General features: G+C 41.7%; 1 protein-coding gene and 1 long non-coding RNA gene across 4 annotated transcripts in view; one reads left to right on the forward strand and one right to left on the reverse strand.

The window, feature by feature from the left end:
- The window catches only part of LOC142046567 (uncharacterized), a 1,033,250-nt gene that overhangs the window by 693,140 nt on the left and 313,866 nt on the right, over positions 1–26,244 (forward strand). The window lies entirely within an intron of this gene.
- The window catches only part of BACH2 (BACH transcriptional regulator 2), a 296,392-nt gene that overhangs the window by 169,981 nt on the left and 100,167 nt on the right, over positions 1–26,244 (reverse strand). For all 3 annotated transcript variants that reach the window (XM_075063833.1, XM_075063835.1, XM_075063834.1), the window contains exon 2: positions 5,238–5,360. The gene's annotated coding sequence lies outside the window, so the exon portion shown is untranslated. The remainder of the gene's footprint in view (positions 1–5,237; positions 5,361–26,244) is intronic.

The following is a 26,244-nucleotide window of genomic DNA, read 5'->3' on the forward strand; positions in this document are numbered from 1 at the left end:
GCACCATAGCGGCGCCACTCCAGGGGGCGCCCAGCCGACCCACCGAGTGTTGCTAGGGTAAAAGTCTTCCGACGAACATGCATGCGGCGCGCGCACACCTAACTGGCATGGATATGAGCAAGCACTCGAAGAAGAAGGTCACTTCTGCAAATGTATGGCCTACCAGAAGGTCTTGAAGAAGAAAACCTGGTCTCCTTTTTTGTTTCCTTCTTGAATTACTGGAGTTCATCTTTGAGAGACCATCAGTTTCAAGGCTGTCTTCAGCTCTGCCAGACTTACTACTATCTTAATATGCAGAGATATCTGCATACAATCCAAATACTGTGAAAGGCTACGTTTTTGGGATGTGTGCACATGCAAGTATGTGAGTATCCAACAGATACAGATGACTCAGAAAACTGTGGCGAGAAGGTGAAGGAGGAAGCAAAGCAGGGCAATGGGAAGAGGGGTGAGAGCCAGCTGTTGTTTAAAGCAGCTGTCACTACACAGTAGCATCTAGTTTTTTAAAAAAGAATCTGTTACACTAGATATCTGGTCAAATGGTGGGATTTATGTACAAGTTATTTGGGGAATCATCTCCTCCACCTCTAAAATATTGAAATTCAGGAGGAAGAGGTTACTTACCTTGTACAGTAACTGGATTTCTTCGAGATGTGTCCCCCTATGGGTGCTCCATGCGAGGATGTGCATGCATCTGTACATTCTTGATCAAAGATATTTATCCATAGGTCTACGTCCTACACACACTCATGCTGTGGTATGAGGCACGTAGGGAGGAGCAGACTACTGCCACTCCAGTTCCTTCTCACCCATGAAAGTCCAGTGAGAGACTGAGGCAGGGGAGAAGGAAGGCGGGTAATGGAGCATGCATACTGTAACACCTTGAAGAACTCCAGCTACTGTAAAAGGTAAGTAACCTTTACTTCTTCGAGTAGTGTCCTTACCATGTCAGGAGACTCTCGAGCAGTACCTCCATCACAGAGGAAAGTGTTGAGGTATTGGATTCAGTATGATTCGTAGAACAGCATCAGCAAAGCCACATTGGCTCTGGAAACAGTTAAGAGAGCATAATGCTGGGAAAACGTGTGCAACAAAGACCAAGTAGTTGCCCTGCAGATATTTGAGACAAGTGTATTTTTCAGGTGCGCAATGGAGGTAGACTGAGCCCTGATGGAGTGAGCAATTACTATCATAGGGGGATGTAACAGGAGAATATGCATCCTGCAACCCATTTAGACAGTCTTTGGGAGGAAATCAGATGCCCTTTCATTCGTTCAACAATCAAGATGAAGAGTTTAGGAGAAGTCCTAAACGGCCAAGTCCAGTTGAGGCAACAGGCAAAGGCTCTTTTAACATCTAGTGTATGGAGGCTTGTTTCTTCCTTTGAAGTTTGAGGCTTGAGATAAAACACTCTCACCAGAGAGTCAGCTAGGAGCCACGCTTTGAGGTGAAGCGCTGAGAGGTTGGGGTGGGTGATGGATCCCGACTCCTGGATGAGGAGATTTGCTATCGGAGGAAGACAGAGGAGTGGTTGCAGGAGCATATGAACTACAGCTCTGCAAATGACACCTGGCTTGGACATGCTGGTGCTATGATGGCTATGAATATCTCCTGTTTCAATTTGTTCAGGATCTTGAGCAGGAGACGCATGAGGGGAATAAGCATACCAATCACAAAGCTAAGGAATGATCAGGGCATCTCTCATTGATTTGTGCTCCTTTGGACTGCACTTTGGACTGAATGGAGTTGCAAAGAGATCTCTCTCTGGATGAACCCAAGACAGACATTTTTTTCTGAATATCTTGTTATCCAGCTTCCCTTTTTGATCAGTGCAGAAGCATCTGCTAAGGGAGTCCGCCACTACGTTCTGTCATCCTGTAGATAAGCCACTGAGATCTCTATGCAGTGTGATATGCACCAGTTCCATAGTTTTACAGATTTGGTGCAACAGACTAGGATCTTGCTCTTCCTTGTCAACTGATATAATACATTGCTGCTCCGTTATCCAGCACTACTCTGATTGGGCAACCTCCAGTATGGGGTAAAAAGTGCTGGCAAGTGTAGTGAACTGCTTTGAGCTCTAGCACGTTGATATAGAGGATCACCTCCTGAGGTGCCCATTAGCCCCAAGCTGTGAGGTTATGGGAATGAGAGACCCAGTCTATCAGGGAAGCATCTGTGATGATGATGAGCCTCATAAGAAGAGGCTGTAGGAATGGAACTCCCATGCACATTTTTTTTGATTCCTCCACCAATCTAAAGTATCAAGAACTTTCTGAAGTACGGATAGCTGTTTGGATAGACTGTGTTTGCTGGGGATGTAGACAGTTCTCAGCCAGGCTTGACATCAAGTCCGCAGTCTTGCTAAGGGTGTCACAAATATAACGGTTTCCATATGGCCCAGAAGCTGTATGCAAACCCTTGCTGCATTTCACAGGCTTTGCTGTACTGTTGAAACAAGGTTAGACGTTGTGGCAAAACTGTCCTTAAACAAGTACATCTTGGTAGTGGAAGAGTGATCCTGATGAAGCCGGTGTGTTGAGTGGGCATGAGAGTAGACTATTCCACATTGAAGTGGAGGCCTAGTGAATGCAACAGAGCTAGGGCTTTGCTGGCTGTGCTTTGAGAAATAGGCAACTTTTCAAGAGCCAATTGTCCAGATAGGGAAAGGCAATTATCCCCATCTAGTGAACACTGGCTGCGGCAGCTGACAGGACCTTGGTCAAGACCCTTGGGGCAGCGGAGAGGTCAAAGGGTAGGACATGATACTGGTAGTGGGCCCTGCCTACCACGAAACTTATGAATTGTTTGTGTGAGGAATGTATGGTGATAGAGAGTCCTGAAGCTTGAGGGGAAACAAACCAATCTCCTGGCCTGCGTGCAACATACAACTCTGTTAAAAAGTTCTAAACATTTGAGGAAAAAATGCTATAACACCACAAACTTTCACAAATTCCATGTACTACATAACTGCTTATTGGGCTGCAGCAAAAACTATCCACAACATATAAAGATGCATCAGGAAAACACATGTGCTCTTCTGCTACCACAGCCTTTCACTAGCTTGTGTGTGCCGAGTCATCCAATAACAAAATAATGTGAAACTTAAAATGTATAAAGCAACTGAACAGCTGCAAAATATTTAATACCACTCAGCAGCTGAAAAAAATTGCTTACAGAAGACACTCAACATTATTCAATAGTTGGAAAAAGCTACTTGTGAAACAATTAACATTTACTTAGCTGCTTAAAAATATTGTAGGTATGTAACAGTTCAGACCACTCAAGAGGCTGGACAAGCAATCTTTTCATATTCTTGAAGGGACATACAGCCCTACTCAAAGACATGAAATCTAAGGCTATATTGGAATTGAGAATCAAGGTCTTTAAAAAGCTGAGATTTCACAGAATCATTACAATTGCTACAGCAGTACTTCCTCTCGGATACCTGGTCTGAATCTGGTTTAGGATCGAGTCGTGACTACTTCAGGGTGAGTTATACACACAAATGGATCAAAAATACAGTAAGAATAAAAATATAAAATAGCATTAAACCAACTTCTACTTAAAATCGATCATAATAGTTATTTAGTATTTGTACTGTGGTAAAACCCACTGAGGCCATTTAGGATCAAGGCATCCTTTTGCTAAGTGCTGTAGCAACACACAGGACAAGACAGAAGAGCTTACACTTCAAATAGAAAAGAAAATTTATAAGCAAATGTCAAAGGTACATATCTTGATAGGCTTTTATTTTAAATATAATTTCCCACAAAAAATTTTCCTACTCTATTCCTCTGTCAAGGTGCCTCAGTCAACATGTTCCACCATCACACCAATGAATGGATCCTTCTTCCACCTTGCCTCTACACAGATACAGAATCAGGCTTGGCATGGCTTCGGCAAAGTGCTCTGTAGATGTACAGCACAGCTGGCAGACACAGCCCAATGCAGAACTGGAGTGGGAAAATTCTAGTCAAGCTCATCAGGACAAGCTTTATTCTTACATGAAGCGTCCACTGTCAACACCAGAGATTGGCAACCTCTGGCACGCGGCACGCCAGGGTAAGCGCCCTGGCAGGCCGGGCCGGTTTGTTTACCTGCTGCATCCACAGTTTCGGCTGATCGTGGCTCCCACTGGCTGCGGTTTGCCACTCCAGGCCAATTGGGGCTGTGGGAAGCGGCAGCTAGCACATCCCTGCGCCTGCACCGCTTCCCGCAGCCCCCATTGACCTGGGGGCCCTTAAAACACATGCTTAACTTCAAATGTGAGAGTCACACTTGGTAGGATGATGTCTTAGGTCACTTTACCCTGGCCCCGCCCTTCAGCTGAGAGGAGACAATTGTTGTTAAAAGACCATTTTGAGGAACTTACAGTCTAAGTGGTAGTAAAAGAGTTATGAATATGTGTCGCATGCACAACAATCACAAAATGGAGGGCAATGTAAATAGGAAGGGAGAAAGTATTTTTAATTAAAGCCATAGCCACACCAAAATTGGTTCTAACTTGGAAAGTGACTTTAAAAATGGAATTGGGAAGTGGTTCCATTTTTTAATTATTTTTTTTTGGTGCCTTAATGATTTCCAGAGCAATTCTGCTGAGTTTATAAGACAAAATATGCTTGTAACTGCCACACCCATATACTCAGCCTGAAACCTGAAAGGGGAACTATGTTCTTTTTGGTTCATGCATCATCAGCATCAGTAATGGAGAACCCTCGTTTAGAACTGGGTGAAATATTCTGGCCTGTAATATACAGGAGGTCAGACTAGATAATCTAATGGTCCCTTCTGGACTTAAAAATCTACCAGTGAAGGAACTGTATGGAAAAGCAAATCACCATTTACACCCGTGGAGCACCTCTGCTTTAGGGGTTTGCAGTGGAGAACACTACTATACTGCTGCAAAACAAACAAATACACAAATATCAACTCATTGAGAACAACACCATCGTCATTTATCTGACAAACATACTGAGGTGAAAACGTGAACTGTCTAGGGGATTTTTCTTTCTTTTTAGATTTAAGAGTAGGCACTTGTTCCAAGAACAATTTTTTGCCACTGTATCCTGGAGCTTCAAAATTAGCCAGCAAAGTTCTGGAAATGCTTCCAAGGGATGAGTCTAGGTAAGTGCCTTAGATGCTACAGTTAAATAGACAGCATATTAAATTATAAAACTGTATGGAGAGATTCCAAAAACCAAACCTCTTTACACTACTTGTGCAAAATTACTTACCCAACATACAGCCCCTGGCAACTCTCTTCAGGCAAACAAATTGCTGCTTTAGGCAGTTGACTACCTCCAACTGGATGTTGTGTGGCTCAACTTTTTTGCCGTAAGAATCACCTATAGTTATACCTAGAAACAGAAACAAAACCAAAATCCTTTGTAAGAAATATGCAAATTTAGTAGTCTTTTTGTTCACCACATTGGGGCAAAAGCAGCTTGATGGGGAAATTTATAAAATTCTCAAGCCTCCTTTTACAATGAACTACAAATCTAACTACACCAGGAACAAAAAATAAAGGACTTAATGCAACAACGAAGCCAACAAGCTACTAAGCCTCACATCTGCTGTTGTTAAGATCATAAATGCTTAGAGAGAGAGTGGGGGAGGGCTGCTCAGAATTGGACAGTTGAAATTCTTTGAATTTCAAAAACTTTGATGAATTTTTTGTGAAAAATGTTTGCAATTTTCTAATCATTTCATGTAGAGCGGGTTGAATTTTTTTCCAACATTAAGAATTTAAATAAAAATGAGGCTGAAAATTAGCAAGACGATTTTAACTTTCTTCAGCCAGCTCTGCCTAGAATGTTCTGAAACAATAGTAAGGTGAAATGCAAACTCCATTACAGTCAATGGCAAAACTCCTACTGATTTCAGTGCGGCCAGGATTTCATGACTTGTGTTTAGATTAAAATATACTGAACAAAGAGAAGAAAGAAGTACCATTGTTGATAAAAGGCAGACAGGTTTTTTTTTTTGTTTACACAGGTATGTTCCTTAATTGTTAGGCGTGTTAGCAATTCAGTGATTAGGCAAATTAATGCAAACATGTATGCTTATCATGTTGGGAGGCTACTGTTGCTTGGTTTATTTAAATCTATTTGAATCTATCAGTTTATGTCTGAATAATCGCTTTCGGTCTTATTTGTGAAATTAATGTGAATTCTTACAAAAGGGACTTGCTATGGAATTACCAATCAAACTGACATTTACAAAAACAAATCTACTTTCAAACTGAGAAGCCAAAAAAATAAGAAATAAAAAAAAACCATGGCCACTGCTCAGTCATGACATTCTTCCTGTAATTTTGGAAAAGCAGATAGTGACCAAATTTCTGGTAGTCACAGTGATTAATAACATGAAGTGACACAGTATTCATTAATGAGGTGCATCATAGTCCTTGAAGCTGTTTCCGTAGAAACTCTGAATTCAAGCAATACCGAGATGCTTCATGACTCAGCAGAAAAATGCTAAAAGTGGGTGCTAATCTGTTGCAGGCAGCAAAGAATGATTTTATCAGGCATTTCAAACTGAAAATCCTGAACAAAATTCAGCAGATGTGAACTTACACTGAACTTCTACTCACACCACGATTTAAAAGAGGCTTTGCTACACTGTTACAACAACATTTTGCTCAAATGTGTCTGAGACTTTTAATACTATATACAGGATAAAACATTTGCCTAATGCTGGGACTTTTGCTGCTGTCTATGACGTGGTCCCGCAGAGTGAATCTCTGCTCCTCAGCTCCCATTTCCACTACTGAGTCATGTGCAGCATGCTTGTATTTCTTTCTTTCTGCAGCATGGCCTGTATCTAGCACTATATTCTGTGCAGTTCCTCCTTCCTGATGGCCAAGAAGTGAAACCGTTCCTTGCTCAGATTTAATGTGGCTAGCATGGCAGTAATACATTGAGTCCAGGCCAGGCAGGCATCCTCTTGCTCCCTGGCTTTCTTGGACTGTATTGAATCCCGTTATGCCATCTGCAACATATCACCTCCTATTGCTGAACTGCTCCTGACAATACTACTGCCACAATGAGCCCAGGAAAGAGGAGACAATACTATGCAGTCCTTTACCATATTAGCTTTTCACCCATCCATTTTGTCTGTGGCTGCAACTCCTTAAATGTTTTAAGTCCTTTTGAAAAATTAATTACTGGATCCCAATGCACATGCAGATACTGGTCTCAGGGCATATGACTTCAGATGAATTTTTGGAAGTTCAACCCTATGTAAGAGTTCTAAAAAAGGGGATTTAGTTACCACCTTTAGTTACCATACTCATTTAAAGGAGGGAAGGTGATGTCCTAGTTCAAAAGGTATTTTCTAACTTTTGCAGCTGAATCTGATGATCTAGGAACTTTTACTAAGATTCCTTACTCCTTTACCTGAATCAAAAACAAAGACCATCATTTCTATAGCACTGAAAACAGTGATCAATAAATATAGACAAATTCCAGATTCCAAAAAGAATAAAGCTGACACCCGTCTAATCTACCTGCCTTGAGTGTGTAGAAATAAAGTTTACATCAGACACTTTTAGGGCTATGGGTCTGAAAGTCAAGGTTCCACAAGACTAGCCCAGCCCACCTGCTTACTTAACATGAGACACTAGCTGACTATGTGAGGAAAATTCAAATCTCAAGTGTCAGGGCTTAACTGATTGGTCTGGAAGAAATAAAAGTGCTTCATTTTTCTGCCATTCTACCTATAATACATTTTGTAATAATCAACGAGTTGTTCAGCCTATTTTAAAGATAGACATCAAGCTTCTGACAACTCACACTGTACAAAAAGTTGCTCACACTGCAGAAAATATTTGCCACACACAACTGATGTTCAAAATTAATTCACAGCAGCACCATCAGCTGCAGAAAGCTGTGACAAACTGTGTCATGTGTTGACAGAGTCATAAATTGTTAGTTAAAAAAAGTTACACTTTCTCTCTTCAGCCACCTCACAGTTAACATTAGGAATGGGTGTAGAATGCAGTTTGAGGATTTGCCAGCTTCACGAGTATTTGGGGTTCACAAAGCATGTTGACCTGTGAAACTTACTACCCTGTCAGTTAAACCTGTGCTTATTTTCATGAAGATTCAATTTTTAAAAAATTCTTTACTACCTTCCAAGAAGCCTCTGCTGTGTAAACAATGAAGAAAGCTATGAAAAAAAAACCTCGCATAGTGCTCATGCTCACCTATCTCCCAGCACATTTAGACCTGACCAGTGAAAAATATTCTATATTAACTGTTCATGGCCATGGAAACCAACCAACAACCCACTTTAAATCGAAAAATAAAGTTTACAACAAAGGCTTTTATTGATTCTAATCACAGACTAGTTTGTATGCGATATCACAAGTGAATATATTTTCTTACTGAGAATACTTCTGGTCCTCACTAGACAAGCTAAATCGACCCCTGGTGGATTGATCATCGCAGCGTCAATCCCACCAGTAGTGGAGACAAGCCCTAAAGGTTCCTACTTGCTCCAAACAAGAATAAGATAAGCCATCAAAAGAAGATAGGAGAAACAATGCCAGGAGAACTAAATACATGGATTTCTTTAGTTGAGAATTAAGTACTTTTTGCATTGAACTGCTCTGCTCCTCAGTACACGCAAATTAAATGCAAGGGAGCCTAAAGCAGCAAACAAACCAAAAACTTAGGGTGGGTACTGTGTGTCGAAAAATCATGGTGGCAAAAGAAGTTAATCCCAGAGTATAACATAGGTAAGTGATCATTCTCTTCATTAGCCAAATCATCTCCACTAGTCTATTCATACATAAATGCAACACAGAATTTTCAAAATGCAAGATGTTCCACATTTTCTGGAAGCAATCTGGATGTGCTATTTGCAACATCAGGCCAGTATGTACACTGTTTCATTTTGCTTTCTGGTATTCATATGGGCAGCTCACAATATATTTAAGTGGTTAATGCAAGTAACTGCACACCACTGCTGGAATGGTTTGCTCAACATATGGCTAAACAGGTGCAGCAGTGATCTGTGTAAGATCTCTTCAAAAGCTGATGCCTGTGCAACCCTGAGTCCAAACTACTGCTGCTACATACTAATAAAATGTTAAGTGGAATGAGATTTTTATTGACCTGTTAATTTGGTCACACTGCACCCTACACACATTTTTCTTGAAAATTGTAAATCTTATTTAAGTTAACATTATCTTACATACTAAACTATTTTTGTAATGTAGTAGAAGCCCTAACTCCTGGTTTTTGAGACTTGATTTCAGGTTGGCACTGCACAAAACACTAGTTTTGCATTGCATGCATGCATTAAGTTGATTTGCACACACACCGCCACTCCTACTTGCACACAACCCGTATATGCTCCAGTAAAGAATTTCTACACCACCTGAGACCTTATTCTGACAAGTGAAATTGATTACTCTTCTAAATCTAATGGAAACAGAGACACTGAGACTACTACTAAGCATTACACATTTACGTCATGCGGGCAAGCTGGACATTATCTGTGCTGCTGAGTGAAATGATATAATCCATGCTCAATTAACTTAGATTGCTTCTCTAAACACAAAGCAATCAAGTGAAAAAAACAGCAACTACCAAACAGTTATATATACTTAGAATGCATCACATGAATATACTATCCCGCTAGTCACAGTCCATCAGGCCATAAGGCTGAAACAGAAGATAGCCCAAGTATTAACTAGACTACTTCAGCAGTTTGCTGGGGACTTTCTTCTGTTCTACACAGATGGTAACATTAATTTTCTTCCTATTCCAGGAAAACTGAAAATCTAAATTATTACATCAAAAATTATCTGGATTATCGAAGTAATGGGCCCCTTCTCTCCTGTGCACTTTATTGACAGTGTGTGTGTGTGAGAGAGAAAGAAATTGAATTTTTTTTTTTAACCAACTCTATTTGTGAGTACTGAGAGATCCACGGGAAGCCAGGTGATTACATGGATATGTCCCTTGTTTGCACCACTGCTTGCTCCTCTCAACCCCACACCTTTGACAGCTCAACTTTTGCAGGAGGAGGGGATGCCTGTCACAGAAGCTTGTGATGGGGACGGGGGTTCATCAGCATGGTTAGTGGAGACCAAGTAAATTACTAGGGACTAAGTATGAAGTAACTTTGCTGCTCTGCCTGCAGGTTGAGGGATGGAGGGAAGGAGGGAATCTGGTAGAAGTTAGCAGATTCCCTCCTGCCCCCCATAGCCCCACATCCTCCCAATGTTCAGAGCAGTTTCCACGGGGTCAGGAGCACCCCTCGAAGAACATTCACTTCTGTAGTCCCATGCCCTGGATCCCAGAATCAGAAGGGAATATTTAGATCATATTCTGTATTCCTCATGCCACTTATATTTAAGGTGATAACATACCAGATAATATACTGCCTAGATTCAATATTTATACTGAAAATCAAAAGTCCTTTAGTTGAGAGGAGTGAATAGGATTCAGCATTATTAATCCCCATGTATCATTTTTTCAAACTTACAGTTTCTACTATAACCCAAACACTGCAATGCTGATCGGTTTTATCAAAAAGTTTCCTCACTCCCAAGACAAATGACATCAATGGCTAAAAAGAAAGTGGGTAATTTCCCTATTTATGCTGTACAATTGTCTTCATGTTATTTAAAGGTCACCACTGTCATCAGCAGTACTGCTGAGAGACGTTCCACCCACCAGCAAATAGGAAAGCAGTTAGTTTGGACATTCTGATAGAGCCGTCCTCTGGCAATTGAGAAGGGAAAAAAATCTTTGTTTTCAGCCGAGTGGAGGCTTCAAAAACCTCTTTCATTTCTTAACCTTTAAAGGGACTGTGAGATGTTCAAGCTGGGCTGAACCAAAACCTGTACTGCTTCACACGTGGAAACCATTGGGAAGAGCTTAAAAAACAAAAAACCACCAACCCCTCCATCTCCATGATTCTGAAGTGGCTTTCTGCTTCAGAGAAAAAGCTAAGTGAGGGAAAGGTTGGGTCCCTGTGCATGAAGTATTATATTTATATGTAGCATTAATTATGATGTAGGTCACATCAGTGATGAAGCTGGCCATAAGCACCCAAAGAAAAAAAGTTTTGCTTGTTGGTCTATTAAATCTGTCCAGCCTCCTGTTGAATTTGTGCCAGCAGTGTTCAAACCTAATTAAAATCCTCCAGCTTTGGTAGTGTTTGGGTTTTAAAAAGGATGAACAAGGGAGTCCTCAGACTGCTCTCAAACCCAAGCCCTGCTCTTGGCATGAGCAATGTCAGGCAATTTTATTTTAACATGACGTTAAAACAGAGGTAACTAATTTAAAAATCGCTAAGAAGGCACAAAAGAATGATTAGCCTTAACATCACCAGTTATTGTCAGACACTACACATGGCTATGTATTTTTGTTCCACTGCAAAAGCTGACTTAAAGACTCAGTTCAATAACAGTCCAGTCTTGCAGGTGATGTTCTCTCATATAAAAAGTATCATCTAGAGCTTTAGAGGTATCACATCAGAAAAATCCCTCTCTGCAGGACACTGGTAAAAAAGAACCTAGAATTCTGTGTACATTTCTGGGCCACTCAGCACCAGAAAGTGAACAACAAACTAGACAGAATTTGGAGAAGAGCAAGAAAAAAAATATTAAAAGTGTTTGTTAAGAAGAAAAGTTAATACATTGACCTTGTCTCCAGATAAACATCCATTTGTTGCTGGTGTTGTGATCTCTGTGGTTAAACATCTCCACTTGGTGGCTCGTAGAACTTTTATGATGATTTGAGGGAGAATATTTAAACCAGATCATTTTCTACTTCAAGCATGACTGACTCACCTCAAACCTGACTCCAAACCAAAGGAAAGAATCAGCTCTATGGCTTTCAGAGAACTGTCTCACCTTACACACACACACACACACACACTGCACTACTGAAACACAGTACTGCAACTAGAAATCCCAACATGCAAATTTTATTGGCCCAATCCATTCTTGACCCCTCAAATCCACTCTGATTTTCATAGTAATATAGGTGCAAGCCAAGCAAAATAATTAAATAACTGTGAGACTTATCACATCCCAGAAAATGCAAATATGAATTTAAAGTAACATTAAGGGGGATATATTTCCTCACTATTTTAAAGTAAACTGTCTGCAGATTTGCATGGAAACCTATGAGGAAAACTAGGGGAAAAATTCCTAGGGAAAAAATGTGAATCGTGACATTTAAAAAGTTTTATCTCCTTAGCAATATAGCTACTAATGTTAGCAACACAAGCACAGACAAATCGTATGGGTATAAGCAAAGGTCTCATGCCACATGAAGGGAACCAAGGCAAGGATACTTGGTCTTCCAGATCATTCAGTTCCTACCTTACTCATAAGTTTCTTCCCTACCAGGGACATGTTGGTTTGGATTTTATCCAGGTCTGTGTTCCAAAGTGTTCAATTTCAGTTGTCAAAAAACCTGTTTGAATGCCTTGTTCATTACAGCGGCTTGTAAAAATTATTAGGTATGTTACAAGGCATTTCCCTCTGGAGACTATAAGGGGTGAAGAAAGGGGATGCATAGCGACAGTTTGTGGTTTCTAGTGTGGCAATGAAAATAAATAAATAAGAGGAATACAGGATATAATGTGTTTACATTTGCATGACAAGCTTCCTGGAGACAGTGAGGTTTGCTGCTGCTGAGCTGTCAGTTACTCTATAAACTGCTGCTTCATACTACTGGGAGGTCACTGACTGACCTACTTTCTGATGGAGGAGTTCATATGCTAGTTCTGTACACAAACCCTTTTTTTTTTTTTTTTTTTTAAAAAGGCCACTCTCAACAAACCACAGAAAGTCTCAAACAGCCTTTTAAACCAGCTTGGAAGTTTGACTGATGCTGTGTTAGAATAAAATATTACATAGCCTGGCTCAAGGCCCATTTCCTCAGTCTGCTTATTCTTTTGGAAAAATCCATATTAGCTTTTTTTTTTAAATGAGGTCATGCTGCCATTACATTTTCTTCACTGAACTCTTGCATTGCACCAATACCAATACTAGCTCTATACCTGCAGCAGACATACAGATGGATACACAGCTCTTCTCTTAAACTGTTCTTGAAACACCAAATAGCCAGATATATAAAGTGAGAGTGTTATGGGATCAAGACATAGCTATTAATAGAAAACAAAAACGTGCAGGTGAAACGTACACCTGCTTAAATCATTCGAAGTAGTGTGGCAAATTGCTGGTACTGATCTGCTGGGTCTCGCGCTTTCTCTTCTCTGGGGTAGGTTCAGGGCGCTATTGCTTACCTCTGAACTGGTTCTTAATTACTCCACTAGCGTCCTTGGAGGAGGGGAGTGGAGAGGGAGGGACCTGGGCCCGCCCTCTACTCCAGGTCCCAACCCAGGGGCCCTGAGGGTTGTGGTGAACCACTTGAACTAGCGGTTCCTTCCCCTGGGTTACTTCCCTCTTCTACCTTCTACAGCTTGTGAAGGGCTTCTTGCCTCCCTTCTACACAAGCCTGGTGCCCCTTACCTAGGGTTTCTTCTGGACTTCACAATCCACCACAGCACTCCTCCAAACTTTCTATTTTTCTCTTATCAAACTCTTTTCTTCTCCAACTTCTGCAACCTACACTCTGCTCCAATCAAACCTTCCTCCTTCAACTCCCCCACTGTCTGACTGAAGCAGGGGTTTTTATCACATGACTGAAGTCAGGTGCTCTAATTGGAGTCAGGTGCTCTAAATGGCTACAGGTGTTCTAGTGAATCTAAAGCAAACCTTCCTCCCTTGGCAGGGAATAAGGCCCCCTGCTAACACTCTCATGCGGCCCTCTGGCCATGCTGTATCACAGTAGCTACCAATCTGACCACATGTTGGGAAATGCTTACAGCAAAAGCTTGTACATGTTGGGAAAGGACAGCAGTGGAGAGAGATGAAACTAAAGAATGACAGAACTCTTCTTCCATACGTATACATCGAAGAAAGTTCCACATATTGCTCTATTCACTGAAAGAAAGTTCCATATATTGCTCTATTCACTAAATGGCTATGTATAGGTAGACTGACAATCTACTACTATTACTGAGATACCTCTCCCCTTGAAATAAAACCTGGGTCAGATGTAGCTTTTTGACAGCACTTCCAGGTACACTGAAAAGGAAATCAAAAGCAGTATATAATCAAAGCTTTACTGCTCGTTGGACAAAGCTCCCAAATCTTCTCAGGTGTAACTGAAAAGAGACAATATGTCAGATAAAGTCAGCCTAACGATGGAGTGAGGCACAACTATTCTGTGGGGAAGGCTCTGGCCTGGGACTCAAGAGATCAGGGTCCAATTCCTAGCCATGCTAGGGACTCCCGCTGTGACCTTGGGCAAAGCACCTAAACGCTGTGTCTCAGTTCCCCGTCTCTAAAATGGAGATCATATTCCTTTTCTCCCTCTCTTTTGATTGCAAGATCTTGGAGGCAGGGACTGTTTCTATGTATTTGTACAGTGCCTAGCACTCCAAGGCCCCAGTCACACTTGAGGTCTCCAGGCACTACCCCAAAACAAATGTATAGTACAGCCAAGCAGAAGATTACATTATCACTGTGTACGCTGTTTGCTTGTTGCTGGACCTGAGGGAGCTACACTATGTAAACTCAGCAGTTTTAATTCCAAAGGGTTGCTGCACCCCCACATTAGGAGGAAAGGGTGTGACTATCATAGGTCCATGTCAGACACTCAGGGTTGCCTCAAGAGAAAACTTATTAAAAGTGTGCAAATGCCACTGTTATAATACAGAAGAAAGTTGACCAAACAACCTGTAATTATTGATAATAATTAGTTTCTTATTTCTGAAGAGCCCATTATGCCACAGATGGAAAATTTCCTCCTGTAAATTTCTTTAACAACTTTTATACACTTTTCCCATAAAACACACGTCACAAACAAAAAAATAGAAAGATGTAGAGGGAAAAGGAAAATATTTATGCACTTAAATCAGAGGCTCAAAACTATTAAACAAACCATTTAATCCTCTTACCCTCATTCCTGTCTTAATTATTTCTAAGTCTCTCAACAATCAACCATTTTGGGGATTCACTACTGTGCAATCTCAACAAATCCCAGCAGTATTCTTCAGCTGAAGAGGCACTCTAACACCAATGAAGTTTCCCTGTATGTTGCACCCAAATTTTGGATTTATAAAAAATGCTGTGATTTGTCAGACTTCAACAACCCTTTACCTCTGCTTACCCAGAAAAGAAAATAGAAGTATCTTAGACATGTGTCCAGAATGATGCCAGAGCATCTGCCATGGCAGCTGTGCCATTGGGCACCTAGAGGAACATTCAAAAAGGGCCAACTGAAAGAGTCCCTGTGTGAAACTCTACTCAGAGAAGGAAAGTTTATGGGATTTAAAAGACATAGAAAAAGCAGTGCAGGATAGACAGGGATGGCGGAACCTTGTTCATGCCCTAAGCAACCTCTGATGACATAGGAAGAATTCAGATTCAGATAGTACATATTCTTACTCGGATATCATCTGATGATGTAGTGTGGTATATAAAGGCTTTAATAGTATGAGTTTTAGGTGACCATACCACTCATAAGCAGCAAATCCATAAATGAAGTATGCAAGTCATTTGAAAGAATGCCAATAAAACCGTGACACCATATCATACCAACACATATTATTCATATGCAACATTTCAGACTTCTTTTTTAAAGAATATTTTAGAGCATTTTCCATAATTTAATTATTACTCTTTTCCTGACCTTCCTTCTATAATGCAGGAGGTCCAACTGCACACACGCCTCAAAGCAACATAAAAATGATAAGTTGTAAAAATGGTACAATCTCTAACAGTTACCTAAAACAGCTTTTCTGTAAATCATATCTCAATTTCAAAGTCCACTTCCTTAATACCCTCAAGGGCTAGGACCAAGTGTTGTCTCTGCTTATGTCTCACTGAAAAGCTAAGATACTTTCCCTTCTAATTGCACAAGGCTCTTGATTGCAGTACTCAATTATCAGAGCTTAAATCCTGATCCAAGGCTGAATATTATCTTTCCTTAGCTATAAGATGCCGGCAGGAGAGTGTGTCCACATGCTTGTGGGAAGGATGGAGCAGAGGGATTCCATATTTTGAGGAGAAGAGAGGACATTTCTCTAAAAGGTTTTTGATTAATTTGTTGTCAGAATGATAGCTATCAGGAGTAGTACTGGCAGAGACTGATTAGTGGGCAGAGAGCAGGTGAGGTGGTCAGCCATGCCTGGAAAATGTAATTTTTTGTTTAGCTTTACAATATAGTAGATGAATGTCAACATCACATAGGAGGTGTGCATTTGTATCTACTGATTCACCCCCCACAGGTGGCAGCAGTGGTGGTATTTATATAACTGCACACTTGGCTGCCTTGTGTGCACTCTTCTCACCAGTCCATCTCCCACTCTTTAGTCCAACATTCTAAAATCCTGAGTAGCTCCTGACAATTGCCATTTGAAACACAAATTGGCCTGTAAGCTCCTTATGGCAGTCATCATTGTTTCATACAGAACATTGCACAATGGGACCTTAACCTGGCTGGCTTCTATGCACTACAGCAGGGGTCGGCAACCTCTGGCACGCGGCTTGCCAGGATAAGTACCTGGCGGGCTGGGCCAGTTTGTTTACCTGCTGTGTTGGCAGGTTCAGCCGATCGCGGCTCCCACTGGCCGCAGTTCGCCGCTCCAGGCCAATGGGGCTGTGGGAAGCAGCGCGGGCCGAGGATTGTGCTGGCCGCAGCTTCCCGTCGCCCCCTTTGGCCTGGAGCAGCAAACCGCGGCCAGTGGGAGCCACGATCAGCTGAATCTGATGATGCGGCAGGTAAACAAACTGGCCCAACCCGCCAGCGTGCTTACCCTGGCAAGCCGCGTGCCAGAGGTTGCTGACACCTGTACTAGGTTTTTCCACAATTAAAATGAAACGCTGAACTTTAGTTTCCCTAGCCCCAAAATATATAGGTATCAGTTGAACACAATGTTTTATTGATGTACAGTAGAACCCCATTTAACCAAGCCTCCATTATCCAGCTCTCCATATTAACTGAAACACCAGCTGCCCGGGGCTGACAGCAGAGAGGCTGTCCACCCAAGTCCCCTACCCCTATTCTAAAATAAGGGATAGAAAGCTTTTTGTCAATCCTCCTGATTATCCAATCTGGTTCCAGTCAGATCAGATAAGCTGTAAATGTAAAGCGCATTCAGAAGTCAACCACAAGAGTGGAGGTTGCACACATTATGTAAGTGACACTGGCACTTCCAGTAAAATGTAGTTAATGATTATTTTTTCACAAAACGTAAAAACTAAAGTTTCTCTGTAAAAACACAAATTCCGCATTTTTCTGTGGGAAACGGATTTCTAGGATCCTAATGATAATAAATTAACTAAGAGATATGTTCCTCTCTTCTCCAAAATCTACACGTGTTCTAAAATTCAAGAGGGGCAACATTCAGTCCAGGGACAATGACAGGCTTTAGGTTCAATGTTTTATGGCCCTTTGAAGCTTGAAAAAAAAAAAGGAGTTTTATACTACGGAAACAAACTACCGTAGAGGCTTTATATAGCAGAAAGCCAGGAAGTCACCTTTCTAATAGCATCAGTTTCTAGCCCTGGAAGATCTAGATATACTGAATTTAAATCTGCAACACAGCAGTGTGTGGAAAAGCTATTTTAAGTAAATTTTAGAAATAGCTAACAGTTACTAGCTAGATTTGACTATACCACACTTGCCAACTGTGGGGTTCTTGCACCTTTCACTGAAGCATCTAGAGCTGGCCTCGAATAGATAGCATACTACAGTGGTGCACAAACTTTTCCAGTCACCCCCCCCTTACCAGTACTGGAATCTTTCCATACCCCACCCTCCATTACGGCACAACCAAGGCTTCCTCAGCATTGGCGCTTGGGCTGAAGGTGGAGCTGGAGCAGAACTGGGGATGGGGGAGGAATTGGGGCTAGTAGCAAAGCTGGTCTATGGGTGGCGAGGGAATGAGGGTAGAGCAGGGGGTAGAGTGGAGCTGAGCTGGCCTGGGGGCTGAACAGGATTGGGGGAGGAGCTGGTCTGGGGACAGGGTGGAGTGGAGCTGGAAGCATTCCACTCTCTACCTACACTCTATGGGGGCGGGCAGTGGAGCTGGTTTGGGGGTGGAGCTGGAGGCAGAATGGAGCTGGGCCTGGAGGCAGAACAGGACTGGGTGCTGAATGGGACTGGTGGCAGAGCTGATCTGGGGGTGCAGAGGGAGTGATGGTGGGAGCTGAGCCTGGAGGCAGAACAGGACTGGGTGCTGAATGGGACTGGTGGCAGAGCTGATCTGGGGGTGCAGAGGGAGTGATGGTGGGAGCTGAGCCTGGAGGCAGAACAGGACTGAGGATTGAACCAGGATTGGAGAGGAGCTGGTCTGGTGCCAGAGAAGGGCTAGAAGTGTGGCATTCTGTCTATGCCCCCATATGGGGGCTGGCCCAGGCCCTACTGTGCACCCCCTTCTCTTGAATGTTCCTATATACCCCCTTAGGGGGGCCTGCCCCATAGTTTGGGGACCACTAGTACACTGTGACTAGATGGACCATGCGTCTGACCCAATACAGCAATTCCCATGTTCCTTTGTGTTCTCTTCCTCTGAGCCATCCCCCCTCCCAACATGTGCACACTCTCTTGCTTTATGTATACAATTGTTGATTGGAGCACAATGTACAATTTAGAAGGGTTTCCTTTCTTGGTGCCCCAGACAAGCAGGCCCCCAGCTTTCCCAGGCTCAAATGCAAGACAGGAGACTGAAATCAAGAATAGTGACAAGATAGCATGTACTTCAATATTGGTGCGAGAGCTGCTGTCTAGACTGCATCATGACAAAAATATAAAAGATCTCCCAGAACCAAGCTTCATTTTTCCAACATACACCACAGGGATGTATATAATCATCACACAGGATTAGAATAGATCTTAGTCTATATTGTGGGGGGAAAGAGGCAAATAATGGAACTTGGAGAACAGAATAAAATGAGGAATTTCTTTTAACTAGAAAAGGTGCTGCAGGGAAACAGATATGGGCTTTATTGCACACACACACTAAACCCTCCACACCAATGTGTAAGTGTGGTGGTCGCATCAAAAATATGGTGCTGTTTAAATGGTATTTCTGAAGTAATACAAGTCAAGTCAAAGGAGGTCATGTCATTCCTAGGTAGGTTGTATGAATTATCATATCAAGCAAGAATAATAATCCTTCCTGAAAGGGTGCAATGCACAGGAACAGAGCAATGCCAGCAAACTAGATTCCAAAGATTTAGGTTATGACAAGAGACTGACGAAGTTAGATCCCTAACAGGTTAAATATAGATAAACTGCAATAACTGAAATATACAAAATGATAGAAATGATACCACATCAAAATAAACTCTTCACTTGCCAACACAGCCTAAAACTGCATGGAGGGGGCGTATTTTTGGACTGGGAGTTCAGCCAAAAGGAAGAGTGCATGTGTGTTGCAAGACACATACAGAGAGTAGATTTTTGGGAAAGTACTCTCAGGCTACAAGGACTCATTTTAGAAGGTCATGTTCTGAAATAAGGAGAGGTAAAGAGAAAAAACAACCCAGACAACAATGAATGAAGTAAAACAGGGCAGGCAAGAAACCCATGGTGTTGCATGGATTTTCTTTTTAAAAGTTTGATGATCTTTGAAACTATTTCTTTCAGCCTCCCCATGTCTTTTTCAGATGTTCCTCATTTTCATGTAGTTTCCTTCACAGACATCTCCCTCACTTTCATGTGTAGCTTACCCCATCTACTCTCTCACTGCTTCCTAACAATCTCATTTTTACAGATTTTTCTCTTCAAAGCTTTGACCCCTACCAGAAACCACCCACATAAATATACAACAAACAGTCTACTAAAAGCTCTTCTTTTCCCCAACAATGGAAACATAACTGACACGAGGTCACCGGTTAGTCAACAATCTTACTAGGGCTATGGATACCAACTGACATTACCATCATGCAGACCTAAGAATGAGCAAGGAACAATGGCCCAATTGTCAAGTTTCTATTCTCAAGACCATTTCTATCTGTGTGTATTCAGAAAAATACAAGAAATACAGCTCTTTCAAATTGGAATGAAATACACCTATAGAAAACTAAAAATAAAGTAAGATGTTGCATTCTTAGCCCTTTCCCTTGGAATGCAACTAGAATCCAGAACAACTAGTTTACCTTAGTTCATACACTGTTACCGACAAATGGATGATGGCCAAATAGTATGCATATATAGGCCTCTATTGTAATATACCTAACATACAAGGAGTGTCCCTAAAACAAACTATTGCCCAAAATACTTTTCAGGATTGAATTCAAGTTAATGATCTGTATAGGTTTATAGTATAAGCCCTGGGATCGGCAACCTTTGGCACACGGCCCATCAGGGAAATCCACTGGTGGGTCCGGACGGTTTGTTTATCTAGCGTCCGCAGGTTCGGCCAATCGCAGCTCCCACTGGCTGCAGTTCACCGTTCCAGGCCAATGGGGGATGAGGGAAGCAGCACAGGCTGAGGGACCTTTGGCACGTGGCCTGTCAAGGAAAATCTGCTGACGGATCGCATGCCAAAGGCAGGGCCGGTTCCAGGCCACAGAGCACCAAGCGCATGCTTGGGGTGGCACGCCGCGGGGGGGCGCTCTGCCGGTTGTTGGGAGGGTGGCAGGCAGCTCTGGTGGAGCTGCCGCAGGCATGGCTGCGGACGGTCTGCTGGTCCCGCGGCTCCAGTGGACCTCCTGCAGAAACGCCTGTGGCAGGTCCACCGGAGCCGCGGGACCAGCTGACCGTCTGCAGAAACACCTGTGGGAGGTCCACCAGAGCCGCGGGACCGGTGAGCGGCAGAGCCCCCCCTACCCCCCCCGCGGCATGCCACCGTGCTTGGGGCGGTGAAATTGCTAGAGCTGGCCCCTGGCCAAAGGTTGCTGATCCCTGGTATAGTCAGAGTGGTGTAAGGGCAATTTCAAAGGGCTGGATTAAAGCATATGCAATATAGGCTCTTGGAGTGAGGTGATGAGATTTGAATCTTAGCTTCCATTTACAAATATATTTTTCTAGCCCTTGTGGACAAAAAAAATCTTGAAAATGTGAGGTGAACATAATCAATGTCAGAAATAATTCCAAGAGGCATGTGACATCTTATTCATCTTAACCCTGAAATGTGCTGCCACCTCAAGGAGGGGCGAGACAATCAGTAGGGGGGTTGGGCTACAAGGGGCCCCAAATTTTCTTAATTCAGCTCTGAGTTAACAGCAAAGCTGCATCCACATACCTGATGTTTTGGTACACGCAAAATGAATAATTATTCTTGCATTATCAAGTGTGGTATGTGCAAGGGCATACTTTTCAGGCATCAACTTAAGTTTGGCCCTTTCAGGTAAACAAATTAAAGCAGGCAGTTGTTAGGCTAATAACACAGAAACAGAAGAATAAAGACTCACAGGTGAGGGAGAAAAGATATAGTTTAAGATGACATTTGAATGTGACAGAGAACCCCTGGGGCAGAGAGATACAGGAATGTTACATGGAACAATGGAAACTGCAGAAGAGACGGTGATGAGATTGAGAAGATACAGTAAAGAGACTGATATAAGACAAGTGGAAGGAGAAGAGCCCAGAAGACAGAGACCATGCTCAAGGAGGAGCCAGTGGATCTGTCTGTCATCATTAAATTGTAAGCTCTTCCAGTTAAGGACTTGTCTTCACTTGGGTTTTACAGGACTCAGCACAATGGGCCCCGGATCATGATTGGGGCATTTGGGTGCTACTGCAATATAAAAGTGACAGATGCTATTTACTGAGTAACACAAAAGAACATAGCAATAGTTTCTAAGCAATGCTCCAACATAGCCCCTTTGGCTTTCTTTTATTTAAGCAAATCCTGTTTAATTTTTTTATATTTGTCAATATAGACAGATTCAAAAGATCAGCTGGTTTCAGTTAATTTATTTCCTTAGCAGGTACATCATTCTCCTTCTGACAGAAAAATCTGTCTATGGTAAATTACATCAGCTGGGAAATTTTTTTTTAAAAAGACTAAATAATTGCTGACTATAATTTGTGCCTTAAATAATAAAGCAATTAATGGCATTTTAGCAGGAGCACATTCTTCTCTCCAGAAATCTCATCTCTTATAAATTGCTTGGTCAACTTCAAATGAGCACAGTATAAATCTCTTCCCAATGCTGCTACAATTATCTATGATAAAGGAGACAGAAGGTAATCCTGTGTTCTGTATACACTGACAGAAAATTTTCATGGTACTCTATACTAATTTATTTCCAACAGGATAAACCTCATGTAGTCCTCCTACATTGCTTGTGTGTCTGAGCGCACAGCCTGGCCCCATACACGCACCTATCCCCAATCAGCACTAAGATTGTAGGACTGGCAGGTGCAGCACATATAAACCACGCGCAGTGGAATTTTGATGTCTATTGCATATTTCACAAATGGTGCAGCTGTGAAAATAGACAGAGACACTCTATAATTAAGACATGTTTTTATTCTGCCCCACCCTCAGACTCTGGCAAGCCAGTCAGTCTTTGGACATAGTACATTCACATAATTCTTTATCATTTCAAATTAAGCCTTTCAGTTTGCATCTAATCTATACAAATGCCTAAAGGAACACTGTCAATTTAAGAATCATATAGTGCAGTGGTTCTCAAACTTTTGTACTGGTAACCCCTTTCACACAACAAGTCTCTGAGTGCGTTCCCCCACCCCCAAAAATATAAAAAAAAGTTTGTACATCTTTAACACCATAATAAATCCTGGATGCCAAGCGGGGTTTGGGGAGGTGGCTGACAACTCGCGACTCCCCATATAATAACCTCGCGACCCTCAAGGGGTCTCAACCCCCAGTTTGAGAACCCCTGATATAGTGTAAGATAGCATTTCTTTACCTACACCATTCACATCATCTTAGATCAGTGATGGGCAACCTGCAGCTTGTCAGGGCAATCCACTGGTGGGCCACTAGACAGTGTTTACATTGACCGTCCACAGGCACAGCTGCCCGCAGCTCCCAGTGGCTGCGGTTAGCTGTTCCCAGCCAATGTGAGGTGCGGGAAGTGGCGCGGGCCGCAGGGACGTGCTGGCCGCTGATTCCCATAGCTCCTATTGGCATGGAACGGCGAACCACAGCTACTGGGAGCTGCGGGTGGCCGTGCCTGCAGATGGTTAATGTAAACACTGTCTCGTGGCCCGCCAACGGATTACCCTGCAGGTTGCCCAACACTGTCATAGATTATTAAAAATGAGAACAATACAAATCCACCTTATTTGTTAGTATCTGAGGCAGGGTGGATAAAAATCAATGATTTAAAAAAAATATTAAAAATCGGATTTTTTTTAATTTAAATCGGATTTTTTTCATAAAATGCTTTTTGAGCAAAAAACCCATCTAAAGATAGTTTTAATTAAGATACATTATAGCTCAAAGATATCTCATCATGGAATAAGATTATAAATTCTAATTCTATAGTATGAGAGAATATATTCATGTAATGTTTAAGAAAAGTTTTGTAAATGAGTTCCAATAGTTCATGGATTAGGGACCCAATCTTATGGGGTTCCAGTGGTTTCTGTATAGATTATTTAGGTTAATCTTTCTATCTACCCAGTGGGACTCAGTGCTCAATCTAGAAGATACCATCAGAGATGCTTAGTTTTGCAGTTCTCAAACTGTGGATTTGTGCCTCCAGAGGTAACATGTTTGTTAACAGCAAAAATATTTTTAAATAAACAAATAATATAGAGAGGTGAGAAACAACAGACCTCAACTCTATTGTTCCTCTGAAAATTTGCGTACACAGAGTCAATCCCTTACCTCTCTCTAAAAGTGCAAAGTTTCAATAAGTTCAATGAATAGAAGATTGTTGGGGGTGGAATAGATCTGGACAAGGAGAAGAAGTCTGGAGATAAATGTGAGAAGCGAGGGACATATGCTTGTTTTGTTAAAATACTATATGTTTGCTGTTGAAAAAAAATTCTGAATACTTAACATTGTTGTTTTAGTTAAATAAAACAATTTAAATGTCTGTCTGGTGATGTTCTCCTCCTAATACAGCATGGCAAGAAAATTGTCCAAATATTAATGATTAACCTGTTGAACTGGAGATAGTTCACCTCTCAATGACTTCATAAATATCTGCTTCAATTACCTTTGGTAAATAAAATAACCAAACCACCATTCATTTTCTGATATAGCTATAAAACTAATCTGAAAAGTTCTCAAAATAAATCACTGTTTAAAAACGTATAGTGCGTATCTTCTAAAAATGAAACCTACATCTATCTCTGAGTTGTGAAGAATATGTATTAAGGTTATAACAACCAACAAGAATGCATTTTTATGTAGAAAATCATGATTAAATCGAGCCTTCCTGACTAGTGATTTAGATCAATTCCACCCTGATCTTAGGGCCAGATTTTGCTACCCTTTAACCACTAAGTATGTCACTGATCCTACAAACAATTACTCACACGCTTGACTTTACTACTCAATGAAGCTCCTCACAACAATAACGTTAAGCCTATGTGGCAGTGTCTGCAGGGGGCCTAACACCATACTCAGTGACTAAACACACTGAAACCAGTGGGACTACTTGAGGAGTAAATCTAACCCCACAGAAGTAAAAGCTGCAAAAGCTGGCATTATGTTTTTAATTTGGTTTACTTGTTTCTTGCATTCCTCTTAGCTATGACAATGGAAATTAATGGAATTTCATCAATTACAGTACATTTTGATTTCAGATTCTCAAGTACTGGCACACTAATGTAGCAAACTCTGAAGGTGGGATATTGCTTTCTATTTTTTAAATGGGAACATTTTTACTGACCTTAGGTTTTGTAACACCTTGTTTAACATAGTCTAAATTTTGGGCCACATTTGACTTGACAATATCCCTTTACCAACCTTTGGGAGTCCCAAGACACAAAGTGTGCAGGCCACAGAAAGATGCTGACAAGGCTGATATGAAAGTAATTTTTAGCCAATTTTTATATGACTTACAGTATATTCTTCTGTAAAAAGATTTTTCTATGAAGCTTTAAAGGGACCTTACAAGATACTAATCTACCGTCAGTTACTAAACAATGCTGTAAATCAGGGGTTCTCAAACTGGGGATCGGGACCTTTCAGGAGGTCACAAGATTATTACATGAGGGGTTGCAAGCTATCAACATCCACCCCAAACCCTACTTTGCCTCCAGCATTTATAATAGTGTTAAATATATTAAAAAGTGTTTTTAATTTATAAGGGGGGGGTCGTACTCAGGCTTGCTGTGTGAAAGGGGTCACCAGTACAAAAGTTTGAGAGCCACTGGTGTAAATCAACGTAGCTCCACTGAAGTTAATGAGGTTATGCAGATATACACCTGCTGAGGATCTGATCTCATTACTTCATCTACAACTGTTTCAACATCTCCCTCTTCCTACTTACAAACATACCCACATATGGAGCACAGCATATGAGCTAATCAAAAACACCAGATTTTTATCCAATTTAGCCAACTCTTATTTATCTGTGTACTTAAGAGGCCCTGTCGTAGATGTGTGGGTGTCAGAGGCTTGGCTAAGTGGAAACAATGCTACTGAGGAGTGGGAGGAGTAAGTCAGGGAGCCAGACCAGGCTTCCTGATTCTCAGATTCACCCCAGCCTTGACGTCAGCAACTTTGAATTTCACAACTGGTTGGGGTCTTTAGTGGACCCTGAACTTGCATAGCATTGCTACGGCAAAGCCCTGGAAGTCAGTGTCACAGTCCCTGGCTTAATACAGATGAGCTCCCATCTGATAGGGAAATTTTCTGCTAGGCATTTGCAGATTGAGATACGGCCACTTTGCATCACTCCGTAACACGGACTGTGAGTCTGCCCTTAACTCTGCTATACCTACAATTTATGCATTTTTTTAAAGTTTAACTTCATCTCCTTCTAAGATCTCTCCCTGCTGCCACAATTAACCTAATCTAGGGCCTGGTCCTAAAGACACACATGTAACTTTACATCTGAGAGTAGCTGAACTGACTTTAATAGGGCTAATTATGAGAGCAGAGTTACCCCATGTATGTTTGCTGGACTGGATCCAACATGCACATTTTTAGGTGCTGACTGGATTTTTGTAAATACTTGTCATAAGTGTTTTAAAATCCTGTATCAGCACAGGTCAACTCTATCAATGAAACAAAGCTCACCTAGAAAGCCTTTGCTGCACA

Source organism: Chelonoidis abingdonii, chromosome 3 (genome assembly GCF_003597395.2).
Source record: "Chelonoidis abingdonii isolate Lonesome George chromosome 3, CheloAbing_2.0, whole genome shotgun sequence".
Lineage (NCBI taxonomy): Eukaryota > Metazoa > Chordata > Testudines > Testudinidae > Chelonoidis > Chelonoidis abingdonii.